Raw genomic sequence first — 6,231 nt, forward strand, 5'->3', positions numbered from 1 at the left:
AAGGCCAGCCTGGGCTGCAAAGTGAGTTTCAAGACAGCCAGGACAACATTGAGAAATCCTATCTTGAAAACATATATATATATATATATATATATATATATATATATATATATATATATATATATAGAGAGAGAGAGAGAGAGAGAGAGAGAGAGAGAAAGACCAGAACCTTTAAAAGGAGAGTGGCCGCTGAGTCCGTTTTCTTCTACTAAGGAGGCTAAGAGGGACTTCTATCTCAATGAGCCATGTGTCTCCCCAGCCCTTTCAATATTCCTTGTCTGTGACAGTATCTCATGGCGTCTCATTAACCTTGACTTGCTGTTTCGATTACAACAAACATAAACCCCCGATCCTCCTGACTCTACCTCCCTAGACCTGGATTCCAAGTGAGTTGGAAGCTACTCTGGGCTTTTGAGATCAGACAGACCTGACACAACTAATTAGAAACTCAAGAGGCTGAGGATGGAGCTCTGTGGGGAGAGGCCTTGCCTGTGTCCACAGCCCTGCCTCGGATCCCCAGCACCACAGGGCAGCAGCAGGAGGGTCTGAAATTCAAGACTAACCTCAGCTACACAGCAACTTGAAGGGTAGCCTGAGCTCTATGAGGTCACTGGCTAGAGGTCCTGGGCATGGGAGGGGCAAAGGTCATGACTGTGTGTGTGACCACAGGAATATCACTGCCCTCGAGCCTCCAGTGTGGTCTGAGACCACAAGGCCACATTGCTCTTGCCTCAGATGTCCTTTTCTAAGCTTCAAGGTGCTGATCAGGAACCCAGAAACAAGCCAGGGGGGTTAAGATAAGGCCTCCCTCACATTTGTTTTCCAGGTGGAACCTGGAATTCTGGAGCTGCCCAATGAAACAGCCAGGACTGAACCTCCATTATAGTAAGCATCCAATCGAAAGAGAAATCTCAGTGCGGGAGGCAGGCCCTGCCTGGTTGCCATAGTAATCTCCAGGGAGTTGCTTGGCACTGAGAGCTTTCCTTGGGCCTGGGATGTAGGCTCCAGGTACCTACTGGGAATTTTGGAGGGTGGCAGGGAGTAGGCAGGGGAGCAACACTGGTGAATGACGGGGGCAGGCGGGGCTGGCTAAAAGTGGATTGAGCAGTGTTCCCAGGAGGAAAGGTTCCTGCAGAGCAGCTATTCTAAGAGGACCAGAGAGCCATTCCAAAGGCTATGGAGGCTGCTGGAGAGGCTGATCAGGGGTTGAGAGCATTGGCTGCTTTCCCAGAGGTTCTAATTCCAAGGTCCCCACAGCAGCTCTCACCCATCTGTCCCCCAGTAGGTGCACAGACATACACGCCGGTGAACACCCATCGCATACAATTAGACTTAAGGTTTTTTAAAGGTTAGGCGAAATGTCTTAGTCAGACATGAGCAGTTGCTTTATCCAGAGACGTAAAAGAGGGTACAGACAGACACATGGAGGACATAGCGTTTATAGGGTGTCAAAGAAAGGGTTCAAGGAGTCAAGTGATTAGCAGGGGGAGAGGTGTATAGGTGAACAGCGAAGGAGTCACAGGAAGAAGAGGTCAGAGACCTTGGAAGCCATGGGGCTGAGAGTTTTAGAAGGGAATGAAGAATTTCTAACGAAGGTTTTACAAAAAGTGATCCTGGTCTTATTTGCTCTTGTTTTCTGTGTCATGCACGCATGATTGCCTGCTTGTGCATGTGAGCATGTGTGTGTGTGTGTGTGTGTGTGTGTGTGTGTGTGTGTGTGTCTGTGTGAGTGTGCTTGTATGTGCTCCTATGAAGAAGGACCGGACCTGGACCTTACTGTTCCTAGGCTGGCTGTGCACCCAGTCCCTGGGAACCAGCCTGTCTCCAGCCTCACAGTGCCGAGGTTGCAGGCATGTGCCGACATACCCAGAGTTGTCTTGAGTACTGGAATCTGAGCTCAAGTCCTCACACTTATGCAGTAAACACTTTATCCTGAGCCATCCTCTGTACCCTCGGGGGTTGTTTGGTTGGTTTGGTTTGGGAGTTTGTTGTTTGCTTGTTTGTTTTTAAGGAAGTTTTTGGGTACTTCAAGCCGGCTTCCTACTAGCTACACAGCTGAGACCACTGTTGACTCCTCCTGCCTGAACTTCACCACCACGGCCAGCTTTATTCATTGTGTTTCCTTGGTTTGGTGTTTTTGAGACATGGCCTCATTACAGTTCTCAGGATTTCTTGGAACTCACAATCCTCCTGCCTCTGCCTTCAGAGTGCTGGATACCAATATGCCAGTAAGGCTCCCTCCCTCCCTCCTCTCACTCCTTCCCTCTCCTTCCTTCCCTCTCTCCCTCCCTCCTTCCCTCCCTCCCTCCTTCCCTCCCTCCTGCCTTCACACTCTCCCTCTCTCCTTCCCTTTCTGAGACACATTCTCACTGTGTAACCCTGGCTGGATCTTGCTGTTGACCAGGCTGGGCTGGAACTCTGAGAGTTCTACCCCTTTCTGCCTCCTGAGTGCTAGGATTAAAGGCATCACCACGCCCAAAGAGAGTCTTATTTTCAGACTGTTTTATGGGGGGTGAAAAGGAAGCATTTGCAGGTCAGGGGCACTGTTTGGGGAACAAGATGTTGAAAGAGGCCATTGGATGTTTTAGAGAGAAACTTCACCAGAGGCAGGGACTTTCGAGGCAGTAGACAAGAACAACCCTTCCCTGAAGCAAGTATGGAGGGGACAGACAGAGAGAGGGAGTCTGGGGACACTGGAGAAGGGAGGTGATAGAGTGTGGGGGTGGGAAGGGCTGGTGGACAGGGAACGAGAGTGAATGACAACCTTTAGAGGGGACATCTTGGTGGTGGTGCCTGTGAGGACGTTAAAGGCACTCGGTGCTGATGTTAGATGGGCCACGTAGAAGTGTGTGAGTGTGAAAAAGGAGAAGCACCCAGAGCTGCAGTGATGCGATGGCTCACTGCTCAAGAGCCCTGGCTGCTCTTCCAGGGAACCCAGTTCAGTACCCACCTCAGGCAGTGCACGACCACCAGCTCCAGGCCATCCAGGGTCCCTTCTGACTTTCCTGGGCACCTGCACACACACAGACACACAGACACACAGACACACACACACACACACACACACACACACACACACGATAATAAGGTTTATCTTTTACCGGTTGGTTTATTTTATTTCATTTCATTTTTTATGTCTGAGTGTTTTGCCTGCACGTATGTCTGTGAACCATGTGCGTGGGGGCCAGAAGAGGGTGTCAGATGCCCTTGGCCTGGATGATTGTGAGATTCCGTGTGAGTGCTGGGAATCAAACCAGGATCTTCTGCGAAAGCAGCCAGTGTGTTCTTGGCCACTCAGCTCTCTCTTTGTAAGGGCTACAGTTAACCTGTGAGCCCCGCTTGCTCAGGGGCAGACAACTTCCTGGTTTGGTGGGGGAGGCTGTTCCTGTAAACTGGCAAGTCAGGTGATTTCTCTTCAGTAAACGAGGGTGGTTAACCCACCTGCACAGGATGTGCTTGGTCACACATAGGTGGGAGGAGCATAGGCAGGAAGTGCATCCGGATGTAAGCCTGCCTCCCATTGGATGAAGGAAGGAAACACTGTATCCTTGTGGGTTTTGCCTTTAAGAACGCCTGACCTAATTCAGAGCCATTCTCTGGGAAAACCCAGGTATAGACTCGGCCAGTGTCCATCCTCCTGGCCAGTATTTAATAAAGCTTGCTTTAATCGGATAATCATTTGGTCTTTCTCCTTGCAATTTTCAGGTCTAACAGGGTCCAGCTCCCAAAGCATTTGTAAAAGAAAGAGGTAAGTATGGATGAATTCAAAGTCCTAATCCCATGCTGAGACCTGAGTCCCTCACTGTCTGTCTCCAGGTGTCTGAACGAATGTCTGTCAGAAACGAGGAAGAGAATAAAGAGCAAACTGTGGCTGAAGTCATCCCACACATCCAGGAGCACCGCTATCTAACCATGCTGGCCCTCAGCTGTTTCGTCCCAGTGGGCTACATAGCCCTATTCTGCTTTCTAATGGTGACACTCTATACGATTCCTTTTCACCCACCCCCCTGCTCTCAGTCCTCCCACCCCACGTTTCCTGTAGAATCAGATCCACACCCCATGTTGGGTCCTTTCAGCTCCACGCTTCACCCTTTATCTCAGAATCCTTTTTTTTTTTTAAAGACATTTAAATTGTGTATATCATTTGTTTGTTTGTGCATGTGCACACACATGTCCAAAGGCACATGTGTGTGCATGTGCACACACACGTCCAAAGGCACATGTGCCTTCAGAGTCCAGAAAAAGGTGTCAGATTCCCCTGGAGCTGGAGTTATAGGAAGCTGTGAGTCCCTGACATAAGTACTGGGAACCGAACTCAGCACTCTTGTCCAAGCAGTGTGGGCGCTTAACTACCACGTCATCTCTCCAGCCCCTATCTGAGAACCCACAAAAAAACTAATCTTTCTTCCTCTCCCCTAAAACTCAGACAAGAAGTTATATAGAACGGAAGGAGTACGAGAAGGCCAAAGCCACCTCCAGATACACCCTCTTTTTTGCCACAGTCTCCATTTTTGGAGGACTCGTCTTTCTTCTCTCATTATTCCGATTCTTATTAAAGTAACCTCTGTCCCTCCTCATTGACTGACCACCCGATACCTAGAACACAACTGGCCCTTCCTGCAACTTTGGATTCCCTGGACCCCTTCTCTTTAAAGTCTGGACTCCTGTGCTGATTGAATCAGTAACAAATTTTGTGACAATGATGGCATGCTGTTCCTAGAGCCTGTGTAGTGCTCTGTTGGGCACTTCAGATGTCAGAGTCGACAGCAGACACCAACTGAACGGCCTAAAACGAAAGTCAATTCTGAAGCTCCACCTACAAGACACAGGTCTTTGTGGAATCTGGTGGAATCCCACAATGGCATCCAGAATGCTCTAAATGGAGACCCAGAAAGAAGATGACCCAAGTCTGAGAAGTGAGACCTTTCCCCTGAACCAGATCATTGGCCGGGGGTCACTTTGGGGGAGGGGTGTTGGGTTTGTTTTTTTTTTTTTTTTTTTTTTTTTTTTGGCTTTTGGAGACAGGGTCTCTTTGTACAGCCCTGGCTGCCCTGAAACTCAATAGTTTACAGAGATCTGCCTGCTTCTGCCCCCCAATGCTGACATTAAAGATGAGATCTACCACCCCTGTTCTTGAGTCACTTTTGATTTAGTGATTTTCCTCGTGAGTTTGAGCCACATTTCCTTACATGTTTCCATCGTGTAATGTTTTACTGATGCCAAAAACATAGTACTTTTACCTTGTTAGTTTCTACATATTTTTCATTTTTATAAATATTCTTGAACATTTTGCTGCAGTACGGGTCAGCCTGATCCACCCAGATCTTCTCTTTACTCCTTTCCCGTGAGCATCTGAGAATTATTTAGTCGAGGACCAGTCTTACCCAGGCCTCCCAATGGAGGACAAATGGATGAGCACCCTATTTAAGACATCAAAGCAGACCTGCCCACCAGGTTCTCCCAACATGCCTCAGTCACCACCCTTTACAGGGAATGACTGGCATACTCTGTCCTCCACCCCAAACTCTGCAGCTCAGGCACTGGGCTGCCCTTCCCCCACAGGCTCTTCCTTTAATCCAGCCATTTTGATTACTCACCCTTTTGTACCATTGGGCCTCCTGGCTGCTGATCTGGTTACCCTCTCTCCTCTCTGCTAAGTTCCCCCTCAGCCCACACAGCCTACCCCATCAGGATGATGTCCACTCTGGCCTCTCCTGTGTCCCTGCCTCTGGCTGTGCTCTCCCTTTTATCTACAACAAATGTCTCCTCCAACACATAGGAGCAGCCACGACCTTTCCTTTTTTATTTTATTTTTTCATTCACCCACTCCTCAGTGCTCACTGAAGGAGGAAATTATTTCACTTTGACATGTGGGGCCTTCCCCCTTTCCCTTCCCCTCCATGGCTCAGAAGGTACTGAACCCCATTAGTTCCAAATGGCTGATCCTTCAGCCTGGGCCAGCCTCCTCCATGGATCCTGTGTCAGCATGTACTCCACTCATGGCAGAACTTCTGCAGACTTCTGGGTTCTCTCCCTGTCTTGTTCTCTTCTCTGTCTTGTGAATCCTAGCTTCCCTGCAGCTCTAGCCTTGTCCTCAGCTTGGGCATCCCCTCCTTGCACAACCAACACCTGGTCTCCTTCTGAGCCGTAAGCTAGGACAATGTTAGGACTCATCTACTCCCTTTTCTCTTGTACATCACAGTCCTTCCTCATCTGCTATCCAGCGTCTTT

At 49.0% G+C, this 6,231-nt stretch overlaps 1 long non-coding RNA gene across 3 annotated transcripts; it reads left to right on the forward strand.

Moving 5' to 3' along the window:
- The first annotated feature begins 614 nt into the window (after positions 1 to 614).
- LOC102552424 (uncharacterized) lies at positions 615 to 5,124 on the forward strand. Of its 3 annotated transcripts, none has more exons than XR_005487529.2 (4): positions 615 to 885; positions 3,706 to 3,748; positions 3,817 to 3,972; positions 4,427 to 5,124. It is a non-coding gene; the product is annotated as an uncharacterized LOC102552424 (long non-coding RNA). The 3 variants fall into 3 exon arrangements; XR_005487530.2 differs by lacking the exon at positions 615 to 885 and adding an exon at positions 947 to 1,008; XR_005487531.2 differs by lacking the exon at positions 615 to 885 and adding an exon at positions 1,020 to 3,610.
- Positions 5,125 to 6,231: the final 1,107 nt, after the last annotated feature.

Source organism: Rattus norvegicus, chromosome 7, assembly GCF_036323735.1.
Source record: "Rattus norvegicus strain BN/NHsdMcwi chromosome 7, GRCr8, whole genome shotgun sequence".
Taxonomy (NCBI): Eukaryota; Metazoa; Chordata; class Mammalia; order Rodentia; family Muridae; genus Rattus; species Rattus norvegicus.